The 16,467-nt window shown below is 43.0% G+C and overlaps 1 long non-coding RNA gene across 2 annotated transcripts in view; it reads right to left on the bottom strand.

Annotated features, from left to right (window-relative positions):
* Window positions 1-5,274: 5,274 nt before the first annotated feature.
* The window catches only part of LOC138853302 (uncharacterized), an 81,231-nt gene continuing 70,038 nt past the window's right edge, over window positions 5,275-16,467 (bottom strand). The window contains exons 3-4 of one of the 2 annotated variants that reach the window (XR_011392509.1): window positions 5,629-5,816; window positions 5,275-5,455 (exon numbers count right to left, since the gene is read on the bottom strand). This is a non-coding gene — a long non-coding RNA (uncharacterized lncRNA). The remainder of the gene's footprint in view (window positions 5,456-5,628; window positions 5,817-16,467) is intronic. The other variant, XR_011392510.1, reaches the window with a different exon arrangement.

The following is a 16,467-nucleotide window of genomic DNA, read 5'->3' as shown; positions in this document are numbered from 1 at the left end:
AAATCCAGATGCAAGCAAGGTCATGGAACGGATTAAACTAGTGTGTGTGTGTATATTATATATATATATATATAATATATATATATATATATATATGTCTAAGGGCAATGTGTGGTGTAAATATTATGCAGAAAATTCGGAGTGTGGAAATTAGGAGAAGGTGTGGAGTTAATAAAAGTATTAGTCAGAGGGCAGAAGAGGGGTTGTTGAGGTGGTTTGGTCATTTAGAGAGAATGGATCAAAGTAGAATGACATGGAAAGCATATAAATCTATAGGGGAAGGAAAGAGGGGTAGGGGTCGTCCTCGAAAGGGTTGGAAAGAGGGGGTAAAGGAGGTTTTGTGGGTGAGGGGCTTGGACTTCCAGCAAGCGTGCGTGAGCGTGTTAGATAGGAGTGAATGGAGACGAATGATACTTGGGACCTGACGATCTGTTGGAGTGTGAGCAGGGTAATATTTAGTGAAGGGATTCAGGGAAACCGGTTATTTTCATATAGTCGGACTTGAGTCCTGGAAATGGGAAGTACAATGCCTGCACTTTAAAGGAGGGGTTTGGGATATTGGCAGTTTGGAGGGATATGTTGTGTATCTCTATACATATATGCTTCTAAACTGTTATATTCTGAGCACCTCTGCAAAAGCAGTGATAATGTGTGAGTGTGGTGAAAGTGTTGAATGATGAAAGTATTTTCTTTTTGGGGATTTTCTTTCTTTTTTTTGGGTCACCCTGCCTCGGTGGGAGACGGCGGCCTTGTTGAGAAAAAAAAAAAAAAAAAAAATTATATATATATACAGTGGACCCCCGCATAACGGATGCCTTGCATAGCGGACAATCCGCATAGCGGACGCTTTGTTCGCTAAAATTTTGCCCCGCATAGTGAACAAAAACCCGCTCAGCGGCCTTCGTCCGAGACGCGTCCAATGTGCGGCCTGAGCCACGCTCACATGTTCCGCGGGTGGCATTGTTTACCAGCCAGCCTCCGCGGTAACATCCAAGCATACAATCGGAACATTTTGTATTATTACAGTGTTTTTGGTGATTTTTTTCTGGAAAATAAGTGACCATGGGCCCCAAGAAAGCTTCTAGTGCCAACCCTACAGCAATAAGGGTGAGAATTACTATGGAGATGAAGAAAAAGATCATTGATAAGTATGAAAGTGGAGTGCGTGTCTCCGAGCTGGCCAGGTTGTATAATAAACCCCAATCAACCATTGCTACTATTGGTGGTACAGCTGCTGCTGCTGCTGTACCACCGTCAGCTGCTGCTGCTGTACCACCATCAGCTGCTGCTGCTGTACCACCGTCAGCTGCTGCTGCTGCTGTAGTACCGTCTGCTGCTGCTGTAGCATCGTCTGCTGCTGCTGTAGCATCGTCTGCTGCTGCTGTAGCATCGTCTGCTGCTGCTGTAACATCGTCAGTTGCTGCTGTAGCATCGTCTGCTGCTGCTGTAGCATCGTCTGTTGCTGCTGTAGCATCGTCTGTTGCTGCTGTACCACCATCAGCTGCTGCTGCTGCTGTACCACCGTTGTTGGTGTGGCTTATTGAGAATACCAAGAAACAATTAACCCCAGAGGGTTAGCTACCCAGGATAACCCAAGAAAGTCAGTGTCATCGAAGACTGTCTAACTTATTTCCATTGGAGTCCTTAATCTTGTCTCCCAGGATGCAACCCACACCAGTTGACTAACACCCAGGTGAACAGGGAAAATGCCTGGAACTAGTGCTCATATTGGTGAATTTAAAGCCAGCAAAGGTTGGTTTGAGAGATTTAAGAATCGTAGTGGCATACACAGTGTGATAAGGCCTGTTCTGGAAGAAAATACCAAACAGGACCTACAGTACTCAGGAGGAAAAGGCACTCCCAGGACACAGTGTCTCATCAGTCATTGCTGCATCTTCAATAAAGGTAAGTGTCATTTATTCTTCATTTAGTAGAGTAGTACATGCACAATATATATTGAGCATGTACTATATTATTGTGCATGTATCCTTCTCTTTGTGTGTAGGAAAATGTATATTTCATGTGGTAAAATTTTTTTTTTCATACTTTTGGGTGTCTTGCACGGATTAATTTGATTTCCATTATTTCTTATGGGGAAAATTCATTCGCATAGCGAACATTTCGCATAACAGCCAGCCCTCTTGCACGGATTAAGGTCGCTATGCGGGGGTCCACTGTATATATATATATATATATATAATATATATATATACATACGCTATTAAACACCATGTATGTATATATGCTAAACTAGGTAGTAGGTTGGTAGACAGTAACCGCCCAGGGAGATATTACCGTCCTGCCAAGTGAATTTAAAACGGAAGCATGTAATTGTTTTAAATGATGGTAGGATTACTGATGTCTTTTTTCTGTCTCATAAGCATGCAAGATTTCAGGTATGCTTTGCTACTTCTATTTACACTTAGGTCACACTACACCTGCATGTACAAGCATATATATACACACCCCTCTGGGTTTTCTTCTATTTTCTTACTAGTTCTTGTGGAGCAATTCTTCTTCTGTAAGCCATGCATGTTGTAAGAGGCGACTAAAATGCCAGGAGCAAGGGGCTAGTAACCCTTTCTCCTGTATACATTACTAAAGTTAAAAAGAGAAACTTATGTTTTTCTTTTTGGGTCACCCTGCTTCGGTGGGATGTGGCCAGTGCGTTGAAAGAAGAAAGATGTGCGCTAAAATGAATATTAACATTATGTACACAAGTCTTTTTCAAACCATTACATGTACATGGAACATCACGATTGTTATTGTTCTGTACACTGTGTTGAGAATTTATTCAACATGTATGTAATTTTCTCGAGAATGATGAATTTGAAACATGTGAAGTGGATTTAGATTTTATGTATGGAACTTGTGCGATGTAGATTATGGCGTTTTTTGCTGACAGCTCGGTCTTGGTGTGGGGTCACACAGGGTGCAGAGGCATGTACAGATGGGAGGACTCTTGGGCATGCTTGGTCTAGGGTCTGAAGAGAAGTATTTAGTGAAAGTAGTCTAGACAGTGTACTAGTAGACAAGTTTTTGGCAAGCTTATGCTTAGGCAAGGATGTGTGAATTATCCATGACTTAATACAGTACTGTATGTTCATGAATGGCAATGTAAGAGAAGTGAAAACTGGTGTGCTCTTGTATTCTCCTGTTGAGCCTTCATGGGTAGTGCCTTAATGCTACTGAATGGCTCTTGATCCAGGGAATTTGTGCTATTTTCTTCTTGGATCAAAGCTGATTACCTCTCATTCTCCAGATGCTGTATGACCCTCATGAGTTTAGTGCTTCTCCAAGATTATATTTCTGCAAGACCCCAGAGGGGTCATACAGCATCTGGTGAATGGGAAGTAATCAGTTATGATTCAAAGAATGGAGGAGCATGTCTACTTCCTTGGATCAAGAGCCTTTTATCAGCCTCAAGGTACACTTTGAAGACGTAACTAGTGAGTATAAGACATTAAATTTCCCAAGCATTTTGCCTAATGTTTTTCCATGTTTTGAAAGGAAACAGAACTGATTTTAAGTGGGAGCTGTCACAATGACAGTTTACAAATGATATTGTATTGGTAATTGTGAATATTCAGAGAGAATTGCAGAGATTGGCAGAAGTGTTTGAAAGTTAATGTGAACAGTAATGTGGTGCAAAGTAGGAGTGAAGGGAATGATGGAATAGTGATGAGAATGAATGGAAGATAGGAGTGTGGCGACTAAAAGCATAGAGATCAGAATGGGAGGAGAGAGATAAAGGAAGTAGGTGTGTAGGGACCAAAAGAGTAGAGATAAGAGGAAATGAATATTTTTAGACATTTTGTTGTACAATAGACTTATGAAGAGGGTTCTGTGAAGGCAGGACTAATTTATTATAAAGCAGAATATTTGAAAATACAGCATTGTACAGTATAATGTAAATATTTTGCGTGCTGCAGCTACCTTTGAGGGAGGATGCCTTGGTGATAGTGATTGTTCTTGATCCAAGGAGCTGGATCAAACCTGTATACCTACTATTCTTTGAGCACTGTTTTACCCCGATTGGTTTAGTGCTCCCCATGTTTAATAATAATAATTTATTGCAGAAGTACTAAACCCTTGAGAATCATACAGCACCTGAGGAATTGAAAGTAATCAGGTTTGATCCAAGGAAGGGGAGGGTAACTCCAAATAATGATAATTATGCTGCTACTCCCAGAAACTGTAGATATGATTATCTTAGTGATCTTGATCTTTAAATGAATTATCTCGAATTAAGAGGTTTTGTTGCCACGTTATTTATATTTAAATGACTATTATTTATATAATTTTACAAATATATCTTCCCATTATTCCCATGTAAAAAGTACAGTATTAACCAGTGTGGCATTAGTGTGTATATATAGATTATGTCAGTTGGTGTCTAAATATATTATCATCACTTGGACTATCATTACTTTTCTACCTGCATGTATATTATGCAATAAAGACACTCAAGCATTTTGTACATAGCTATTTCTTTCACCTGATTGTTTCGAGGGATGAAAGGGGAAGGGTACCTTGATGTTGAGGGAGAGTGCTTTGCCAGCATCAAGGTTCTCTTCCTTGGGTCAAATCTGACTTCCTCTCGTCCCTCAGGTATTATATGACCTTTTTTAGATTGAGTGTTTCTTGAATATAAGAATTATATGCACAGCACTGAATGATCCTTGTGGGTTTAGTGGTTTCCTTGAATACATATAAGTTATGTGCACAAGCATCTGCTGAACCCATTAAGGCCGCTAAGTGACTGGGAAGGCGAGGAAATTTATGTTTGATTTAAGGAAATTAGCTCCAATTCCTTGGCTTCTTTTTTATTATAATAATTTCAATTCCTTGGATAACCAGCATCCAATCACCCACGTGGAGGATAATGTAATAATGATTTATGATTCTACCATTATTAATAAGGGTATGATGAAAAAAATAAAATATGATAAATGCAGTGTAATGTGATCCTTTACTGACAATGTTTCACCCACAGATTGGACTTTATCAAGTCACAAACAGATCTACCTGGGGAGAGAGGATGTATGGATGTATTCACATCACTACATTTAGCGTAGTGAGGTGAAGAGTCAGGTGAAGTGTTGAAGCTTACCTCTTGGGTAAAGGTTTGGACAAATATATGGCTTTAAAGAGGTTGTATTCGAGTAATCTCTCCTGATTCTTCACTATGTTTCCTAATATATATATATATATATATATATATATATATATATATATATATATATATATATATATATATATATATATGCACATCCTCTCTCCCAAGGTAGATCTGTTTGTAACTTCAGAGAGTCCACTGTGTGGGCAAAATGTTGTCAAAGGATTACATTATACTGCACTTACGTCTATCCAACATGTCAGTATTTTATATTATTTCTTTCCATAATGATGAAATCTTCCTCTTATCAGATTTCCAGCTCACTCCAGGCCGTTACTGTAAAAAAAAAAAAAGGTTATTTATCTAGAAGCTGTAGCCACTAAACCAAGTTGACTCAGTTCCATCAAATTTCACTGTCAACTCTTGAGACTTAACATGGGGTCACACGGATACTAATCTATTTTTATATATAAAAAAAAACTGTCTTTTAGAAAGATAAGTTGACTTACAGTACTTAAAAAGCAAAGTCGATTTCCACTGGACTTTGGAGAGTACAAGTATCTTCTACACCTTACTTAACTGCAATAATGTTTGTGTAGAATGCTAACATCTCTTGGTTCTTGATCAGTGCTGTATGACTCTGCTGGGTTTAGCACTTTGTTTTGATTGTAGTAGTCTTGATTCTTGATGTATTAGTCTGCAAGTACAATGTCAATTTATATTAATTTCTTTAATTAGTATTAAATCACGTACAGTAATGTCAGTTTAACTATCAGTTGTGACCCATCAAGGAGGGTGACCCAAGCAAGAAAACATTCATTCAGTTACTGTCTTGTCAGAAGTGTTCTGACATCACAGTTCACATGACTTCCAAAATCAGCATCCCTCCTCCAGAGTGCAGACACTGCCCTATCCACCTACAAGACTCAAGTCCAGCTGATTGGATTCCCAGAATCTTTTCAAGTTACTTTGCCCACATTCCAACAGTATGTCAAATATTGACTTTCACTTGACTCCACCTACTCCCATCAAAGATGCTCACACAAGCGTGCTGGATGCCCAAGCTCCCAACATTCAAAATATCCTTTACACCTCTCTCCTTCCAACCATTCCTGAGACAATCCCTGCTCCTTTATTCCACAAACACACACACTGTCGTTCTATCCCTTCTATCCACAATGGCTATACCGCACTGGTGAGGGGCTCTTGATTCAGGGAACTGGATCTGTGCTCCAGTTCCCTGAATTAAGCCTTGAATACCTTCCACAGGCGCTATATAATCCTACGGGTTTAGCGCTCCCCCATGATTATAATAATCATAAAAATAATGGTCATACCACCTCATCAAACCCTCACCATCATCTTTAATTTTTACGTTCAGAATTCTCCACATAATATTCACTCCACACATTGCTCTCAAACATGACATCTCCGCCGCCTCCTAGTATTCAAAGTATGTTTCTCATCCATATATATCCCCTCAAGGGAGGTTTTGACGTTGGTGAGGAGCTCTTGATCTAGGGAATTGGATCTGTGCTTTAGTTCCCTGAATACCTTCCATCTCCCCCCCCCCAGAAGCGCTGTATAATCCTATGGGGTTTACTGCTCCCCCATGATTATAATTATCTCATCCATAATAAGTGTTGGTACCACAATACTCGTACATCCACCTCTTTGCCTCCATACATAAGGTTGCTTTCTTTCTACAGATTCCTCATCACATCTGTGGTTCACCTCATTTTTCATAGACCCACCTGCCAATATGTCCACTCCTAAATATATGAATACGCTCCCTTTTTCCACACCCCCTCTTTCTTCAGTACAATATACAATCTTTTACTATCTAGACTTTTTGTTACTCTCATCACCTTACTCTTGTCTGTATTAATCATTAATTTCCTTTTACATGCTCTCCTAAACTCATCCACTATCCTTTGCAATTTCAGAATCTCCCACAAGCAGGGAAGGATCTACTATGAAACTTATGAAGCTTAGCTTCAGGGCCCCTAATCCCGGAGGGGCCCCAAAAGCCACTTAGTCCACATTGCTTAAAAAAATTGGGTCTACTGTATGAGAAGTTTTTTTTTAAATATAATGTAATTCATTACAAAATAATTAAATAAAAATTAAAAGGTCATTAAAGTATCATGTAGGCTAGCCGATGCTGGCTGGGAAGGGAACCCCATAACAGTTCAAGCTTCAGGGCCCCAAAAATGTAAGTCCGCCAATGCCCACAAGAACTGTGTCAACAGCAAGGAGCAGCTGACAGCTTTCACTAACAGATTCATCAGCTTTTAATGCCACACCTCTCACACAGCCTACCTGGAGTCTACCTACCAGGAGGGTATTCCGGGGATCAACGCCCCCGCGGCTCGGTCCATGACCAGGCCTCCTGGTGGATCAGGGCCTGATCAACGAGGCTGTTACTGCTGGCCGCACGTAGTCCAACGTACGAACTACAGCCCAGCTGATCCGGCACTGACTCTAGGTACCTGTCCAGCTCCCTCTTGAAGACAACCAGGGGTCTATTGGTAATTCCCCTTATTGCTGGTGGGAGGCTGTTCAGGTGTCTTGGGCCCCGGACACTCATTGTGTTTTCTCTTAGTATAATAATGGCGCCCCTACCTTTCACTGGGGGTATGTTGCATCGTCTGCCAAGTCTTTTGCTTTCATATGGTGTGATTTGTGTGTGCAGATTAGGGACCAGTCCCCCCAGGATCTTCCAGTTGTAGATTATGATGCATCTTTCTCGCCTGCGCTCTAGTGAATACAAGTCAAGTACTTCCAGGCTTTCCCAGTAGTTAATGTGCTTGATGGAACTTATACGTGCAGTAAAGGTTCTCTGTACATTCTCTAGATCTGCAATTTCACCTGCCTTGAATGGAGATGTTAATGTATAGCAGCATTGCAGCCTAGAGAGAACAGGTGATTTAAAAAGGATCATCAACGGCTTGGCATCTCGTCTTGAATATTCTCATTATTCATCCTATCAGTTTCCTCGCAGATGTGATAGTGGCACTACTGTGGTCCTTGAAGGTAAGATCCTCAGACATTACCACACCCAGGTCCTTCACATTAATTTTCCGCTCTATTGTGTGATTAGAGTTTGTAGTATACTCAGTTCTAGTTATTATTTCCTCCAGTTTTCCATAACGGTGTTGTTGGAATTTGTCTTCATTGAACATCATATTGTTCTCTGTTGCCCATTGGAAAACTTGGTTTATATATTCATGGAGCTTTGCCGTGTCCTCAATGGATAACACTCATGCAAATCCTAGTATCGTCTGCAAAGAATGATACGGTACTATGGTTTACATCTCTATGTATATGAGGATGAGGGACAGGATAAGGGCGAGTACTATGTCTTGTGGAACAAAGCTCTTCACTATGGTAGCTTCCGAGTTAACTCTGTTTACCACTACTCTTTGTATTCGATTGGTTAGAAAGTTGAAGATCCGTCTGCCTACTTTGCTAGTTATCCCTTTAGCACGCATTTTGTGCGCTATTACGCCATAATCGCACTTGTCAAAGGCTCTTGCAAAATCTGTGTATACTACATCTGCATTTTTGTTTTCCAGTGCATCCAAGACCATGTCATAGTGATCAAGTAGTTGCGAGAGGCAGGAGCGACCTGCCCTGAAACCATGTTGCCCTGGATTGTGTAATTGATGGGAATCCAAGTGGTTTGCAATCCTGCTTCTAAGAACTCTTTCAAAGATGTTTATGATGTGGGACGTAAAAGCTATTGGTCTATAGTTCTTAGCTACTGCTTTGCTGCCACCTTTATGGAGTAGGGCTATATCCGTTGTTTTTAGTGATTGTGGTCTCGCCTAACACTCTAATGTTGCAACCTCCATCTCTAAACGTGAAGCAACTTGAGTGACATCATACATTCTTGTCAAAGTTCATCTTTCACTGGAAAATAGTCCCTCACCCTTCTCATACGGCTCTCTGCTGCTTTTAGTGACCTATCTGTTATATACATTTGGGGTGGAGGGGTAGAGATCATCCTATGGTTGTCGGGTGGAGGTAAAGGAGGTTTTGAGTGCTAGAGGATTGGACATGTAGCAGGCTTTTCTGTACTCGCCTATTTGTACTGGGGTCACCTATTTGCAGGGATCGATTTACAGCTACTGGCCCCGCCACTTCATTGGTCCTCTCTCTCTGTTTCATGAGCTTTATCGTACCTCTTCTTAAAGCTATGTATGGATCTTGTCATCGTACCTCTTCTTAAAGCTATGTATGGATCTTGTCTCCACTACATCACTCTCCAGATTGTTCCACTTCATGATAATTATTACTGAAGAGCTATTTCCTAACATGAAACCATTAATTCATGTAGCCAAAAGCTTTCCTTCCAGGCGGGGAATCGAACCCCGGTCTCCTGCGTAACAAGCGGGGATACTCACCACTATACTACTGTGTGTGGGTGAGGGGGGGGATAGTGAGCGGAGACAAATGATTTTTATGATCCGACGTGCTGTTGGAGTGTGAGCAAGGTAACATTTACAAAGGGATTTAGTCAAACCGATTAGTCGGACTCGAGTCCTGGAGGTGAGAAACACAGTGCCTGCACTCTGAAGGAGGGGTGGGGGTATTGGGGTTTAGAGGGTCATCCGAACTGTTAAGTCAGCAAGCTTCTGGCAAAACAGTGACTGAGTGACTGGCAATGAAAGTGTTTTCTTTGTTGAGTCACCTGCGTATTGAGGAGACAGCCGGTGCGTGTGTGGTCAGACAACTTCTGAAAAAAAATTTCTTTACCCTTCCCATCATTCTCGTTTTCTTAGTAATGTCTGATGGTTGAAGGTCACTCATCCCTTCTTTCCGCTGGAGGTTTATCAATTCCCATACTACCACCATTTTTACTAACCCCCTATTTTCTTCCACTCTTTCCTTATTCTCTTCTATCGAGCTATTTGAGAATTTCTCAGAGGTCCCGCTGTGCCTTTTCACAGCGCTGCTGCTACACCGCAGCCTCCAGACACAGAGAGGCTTGACTAACTGGCAGAAGATTGGCCCAGGGGTGAATGCACAAGAGATCTGACAACTGTCTTGGTCGCGTCTTGCAATTTAAAAGTCACCTCAAGGATTTTTTTTTTTTTTTGCCCTTGAAGGACTCAAACCTGATACTCTTGGTAAGACTCTTGATTCAAGGAAATGGTCCTACCATTTTCTTCCTCTTATCCAATCTAATTACCCCTATATAGATAAAGTGTTAGCAATGGGTAATTGTTGTAATAATTAGGAATGGCTGTACTCGTAGGGAAGGGGTCACTCAGCGCTCGGAAAATGGAAGGCAGATCCATTTTCAAAGCGCTTAGCTCAAAGAAAGGAAAAGATATATCTATTTCCTTGAATCAAGGTTTCCTCGCTGGGATCAAGGTAACTTCCCTTGAAGGGTAATAGTGGGGGAAACTGTGCGTTCACCAGCTGTTCCTGATGTCCCTTTCTTCTCCCTTCCATCTGTAACACCACCTGGCCCACGACTACCCATCTCTGCCTCCGCTCCTCCCTGTGTGAAATTAGCTGGGACAGCTACTGTTGCTGCCCCTCGTCCCTACCACCTACCTAGATAACCACACAGGTAATCCGTCTTAATACCGCCACCCTACACACACACACACACACACACACACACACACACACACACACACACACACACGCACACGCACACGCACACGCACACGCACACACACGCACACACACGCACACACACGCACACACACGCACACACACGCACACACGCACACACGCACACACGCACACACGCACACACGCACACACACACATACACACATACATACATACACACACACACACACAATGGGTATAACATTGGGCACATCTGAGGCGCACATCAACCAAATAACTGCTGCAGCATATGGGCGCCTAGCAAACCTAAGAATAGCATTCCGACATCTCAATAAGGAATCGTTCAGGACCCTGTACACCGTGTATGTTAGGCCTATATTGGAGTATGCAGCACCAGTTTGGAATCCACACCTAGCCAAACACGTACGGAAATTAGAGAACATGCGAAGGTTTGCAACAAGACTAGTCCCGGAGCTAAGGGGCATGTCCTACGAGGAGAGGTTAAAGGAAATCGACCTGACGACACTGAAGAACAGGAGTGATAGGGGGGATATGATAACGACATATAAAATACTGAGAGGAATTGACACGGTGGACAGAGCCATGATGCTCCAGAGATGGGACAAAGCATCAAGGGGCCACAGTTGGAAGATGAAGACTCGGATGCATCAAAGGGATGTTAGGAAGTATTTCCTCAGTCACAGAGTTGCCAGGAAGTGGAATAATCATACATAGCTTTAAGAAGAGATATGATTAAACTCATGGAGCAGGAAGAGTGAAGTAGTAGCGACCAGTGAAGAGGCGGGGCCAGGAGCTGTGAATCAACCCCTGCAACTACAACTAGGTGAGTACACACACTTGGCAACACCTGCCGCCGTCCATACACACCAAACACATTTCAGGACATCTCTTCCCTCAAACACTCACAGATACTTATATACTCACAAAACACATTTACTGACATTGTTGATCATCCAGACTTCTGAACACCCACGATCTTGTAAATACTCTAAAGGACATCTAATGCACTTACAAACACCTCTGGTCTTCCATGCACAATCTTGTAGGAATCACTAACCTCACAAAACACACTTAACATTGATGATCACTCACATATACCTTTAGTCTTTCAGACGTATTTAAGGAAGTCTTTAGCCTTCCACTCTTAAACTTTCCGTCGTCTCCCACTGTGTCACCTCTTATCACATCCTTTCGCTATTGTATGATTGAGGTGCATAAATGGAAAACAGGAATAAATAAAGGGGATGTAAATACCGTACTGAAAATTTCCAGCCAAGACAGGACTCGTAGCAATGGTTTCAAGTTGGAAAAATTCAGATTCAGGAAGGATATAGGAAAGCACTGGTTTGGTAATAGAGTTGTGGATGAGTGGAACAAACTCCCGAGTACAGTTATTGTGGCTAAAACGTTGTGTAGTTTTAAAAATAGGTTAGATAAATACATGAGTGGGTGTGAGTTGGACCTGACTAGCTTGTGCTGCTGGGTCTAGTGCCATGCTCCTTCCTTAAGTGAATATGACCTGACCAGACTGGGTGGGTCATTGGGCTTATCCGGGGGTGGGGGTTACATGGACCTTCTCCGCATGGGTCAGTAGGCCTGTTGCAGTGTTCCTTCTTTCTTATGTTCTTATTTCACTATTTCAACACAACTTATTGAAATATGTTCACACTTCGCTTCGCTTCTGATGACCAGAGCTTTGGTAAGATGGGTAAGGAAGAAGGATGGGTAAGGATGGAAATATTGGAAAAGGGTGGGAGGGGGGGAGAGGCAGGATATAAAAGGTAAGTGGCCCAACCACTTTGGTGCAATTTAAAAAGTGTATGTGAATTAATAAGATATTCTTTAAGAGGTATAACACTAACCCATCAGAGTCACATAGATATAATAGGTATATAACTACATGACTCTGAATTGGTAGTAATTATACAAGTTGCAATTGCTTTTTTTTTTTTTTTGGCGATTGCACAACGGATATTTATACAACAAGAAAGGCAATAATTTTCTGGCCAGTTTATAAGTTCGTGACAATAGCTTCTTAATGGTGGTGTCCAACAATAGTTAATAGTATAATTTCACCATCTCTTTATTCAATTTACTTCACTTCCTCAGTACTTCATTTATCCTCTACTCATTTCCTCACCACTTTTCTCCATACCTTCCTCCGCCTCGTTCCTCCCCCCCACCCACCTCCTTCACTCTTTCCCAATCTCTGCTTTCATCCCTTGCCTCTCATCTTCCATCTCTTTCCACCTTCCTTTTCTCCTCCGTCTCCCCCAATACTATACATTTTCCTCCCACCTCCCTCTTATCATTACCTTTAGAAACAAACCCTATGAAGACAGATTTTAAATTAATCTCTTCGTCATTAGGAAACGAAGATTGAAAGAACTCACTGAAACCTTGAAGAGGAGAGTAGAGCTATTCACAATGCAAAAAAAAAAGCTATTCAGTAATTCATGATACCCCCAGGCAAGAGGTGCAACACCAATGTGGGCAAACGAGTCTCTGCGAAGAAAGAGGTCCTTCGAACACATGCTGCGAACTGAATCCGTCAGTGGGAAAGCAATACAGTTCTTAAAACCCCGGTTCGATAAGCGTACACTGGACTAAGATGGTCAAATTACAGGGACCGACTGAGTCCCAGTGGAACCCTTACCTGGAGCCGCTTCAGGAAATCAACGCCCCCGCACCTCGGTCCCTGACCAGACCTTAGTTAACTAACCACCCAGAACGATCAGTTAACTATGGACCACCCTGGTTATAGCAAAAGATATATACATAACACTTGTTTGTCAGTTTAGCTCCCTTTGTAAATATAATAATAATAATAATAATAATTAATAATAGATTTCCCCCTGTACTACGCCTTTGGGAGTCGCCCTGATGTCCGTGAAGGGCTCTTGATCCATGGAGCGTGAGTCGCCCTCATCTTCCATGGATCAAACCTCTCATTAACACAAGCGCTGTGCGACCCCTACGACTTTAACGCCTCACCATATATTATAATCCTTCTTCCCTACCTACCTCCGAGGTTCCCTATATAGCTCCAAGGTCTTTCCTACTTACCTTACCCTCCCCATCGTGGTACCTCCCACCCTATCATGGTACCTCCCTCCCCATCATGGTACCTCCCACCCCATCATGGTACCTCCCACCCCATCATGGTACCTCCCACCCCATCATGGTACCTCCCACCCCATCATGGTACCTCCCACCCCATCTTGGTACCTCCAACCCCATCATGGTACCTCCCACCCCATCATGGTACCTCCCACCCCATCATGGTACCTCCCACCCCATCATGGTACCTCCCACCCCATCATGGTACTTCCCTCCTCCCCATCCTCACTCTTTGCCTCCTCAGCCACACTTCCTACCCATTTTCCTCCTTATCCTCCCTTCCTACTACACCCTATTTAACTAACCCCCCCATCAATACCTGTCTTCCCCTCTTTATTTACCTACCGCTTCCTTCTTTTCATCCTCTCCTTCAGTTTTCCCTCCCTCTTTCCCCAACCTTCCCTCTAGGACCCCAACCTTCCCTTCTTCCTCTACAGCCTTCCATCCATCCTCTCCTCAACAATTCTCTTCCCTTTGCTCCCCTACCCTCTTTCTCTCCTCAATTTTCTTTCCTCAATCTTTTCTCCCTCCCTCTTCTTCCCTTCCATACTCTCCTCTCCCCTCTTTCTTCCCTTCCCTGTCCCCATCTTTTCCATCCCCCTCCCTACCAGGTAGGTAGACCTCTTCCGTCTCCCCACCTCTGACCCCCTCTCTTCCTCTTCTTTCACCCCACTTTCCTCTCCCCTACCCTCATCTCCTGCCGACGGCCACCTGGTTGGTCCGATCATCCCAGATTATGCAAATAATTGCCTGTCACACATAATTAAAACGCTCGCCCAATTTAAACATTGATGCTACGACCGCCCTGCCGTCACGGCCCCAAGGAACCACTCCAAATAGGAGATCATGGGCCATATTCCCTACTTAAGCAAGGGCGATTTCTCCATCTAGGCTGAAGGTAGTTTCACACGCCCCTCTTGACCGACTGGCAGCGTCTGACCTGTCCATCATTCGATGGTTAAGCCCGTGCAGAAAGACGTTTCTCTTAAAAAAAAAAAAATCTTTTTATTTGGTCTTTTCCGACAAATGGGCTCTCATCCTCCTCGTCTTAGTGAAGACATCATATACACAATTCAGTTATGAAGTTTAGGGAGAAGGGGAGCTGGTGTGTGTGTGTGTGTGTGTGTGTGTGTGTGTGTGTGTGTGTGTGTGTGTGTGTGTGTGTTGAGGGAGATGTTACCCGTCTGCTGTTACATGATGCAATTGCATTTGATCGCCAAATGTTGATGGTGACATTCGGTCTAGATATCGTGTAGAGGAGGAGAGCAACATTCACTGTCACTGGGTATTACACAATTACAAATAAACTCAACGTAACGTGTGAATACGTTTAACTGAAAATTAAACGCACTGTTGAAATGAAATACACACAGGCTAATCAACACAAATACCGAAAAACGCACTAAAACCTTGACATTTAGAGTAAAAAAAAAACTTTATTTTTTGGTATAAAGTCATTAAATTAAACCAGCAAAAGTATCTTGGCAAAAACTGTTCTGTAAAATTAATTCTTCTCATAGAATTCTACATACAATATTTCCTTTAATTATTGAATTTTAAAAATCCCAAGGCAACGCTTTTCTCCCATCTTGAAGCAAAAATCCAGTCCAGCATTAACCACCTTCACTCCGAAACTGACTATTCCCACACTGGACGCGGCTTCACACAACACTGTACAAAGGCATCTTCCAACCAGATGCCTGTCACACATCCTATTGACGTCTCCTTCCCCACTTAACAAGGTATACATTTATTACGTCATTATGAGGTGGACGAGGATCCCAGCAGCTGAGGATATGCGAGGACTAGCCACATGTGTACTAACCAGGAGGCAGCTCAGGACGATCCGGTAGGAGCGGTGAAAGAGACTGATTTTCAATCTCAATATGATCGCTGCAGAAAAGGCCAATCTCCATAACGTCTGGGAACAAAAGCTTACCTGGGAAAAGATAGACAGTGAGGGACGCTACATATTGCAGCATCGGGGGCTAATAAACAAGTCAATTATTGTGGTTGCTTTGTGTGCCTACAAGTGCTGGCTGGTGTCTCCTTCCCCCGGCACTGTCTGGACGAACCTTTCTGGCAAGACTCAATAACAGAGGCAACCTCGAAAAATTGAGGTTTTGTTCGTGGGGGGAACTGTTTCTTGCTGACGTGAATGGGACGGGACACGCCGATTGGACATGGCTCCTCCTCTCCTCTCTCCTCTCTCCCTCCTTCCTCCTCTCTTTCCCTTCCTTCCTTCCTTCCTTCCTTCCCTCCCTCCCTCCCTCCCTCCCTCTTTTTCTCCTTCCTCATCTCTCCCCCTCTATGAGGAATACTTCTTTGTATACTCCAATCCATTCTCCAAACACTCTAACACTCCTCTCCTTCAAATACTCCCTCCCAACCCCACCCCCCCTCCCTCCCTCCCTCCCTCCCTCCCTCCACACCCGCCCTCCATCCCTCCAGACCCGCCCTCCATCCCTCCAGACCCGCCCTCCATCCCTCCAGACCCGCCCTCCCTGAAGACCCACCTCAAATCCTCCTCTCTACAGAAAGGTTTCTCAAACACAGTAGTGGAAGGATTTTTTCCTTCCAAGTTGCATTTCCGACAATCAATACTTAGAGAATGA

Source organism: Cherax quadricarinatus, chromosome 27, assembly GCF_038502225.1.
Source record: "Cherax quadricarinatus isolate ZL_2023a chromosome 27, ASM3850222v1, whole genome shotgun sequence".
Lineage (NCBI taxonomy): Eukaryota > Metazoa > Arthropoda > Malacostraca > Decapoda > Parastacidae > Cherax > Cherax quadricarinatus.
This window is presented reverse-complemented; position numbering and strand designations above follow the sequence as displayed.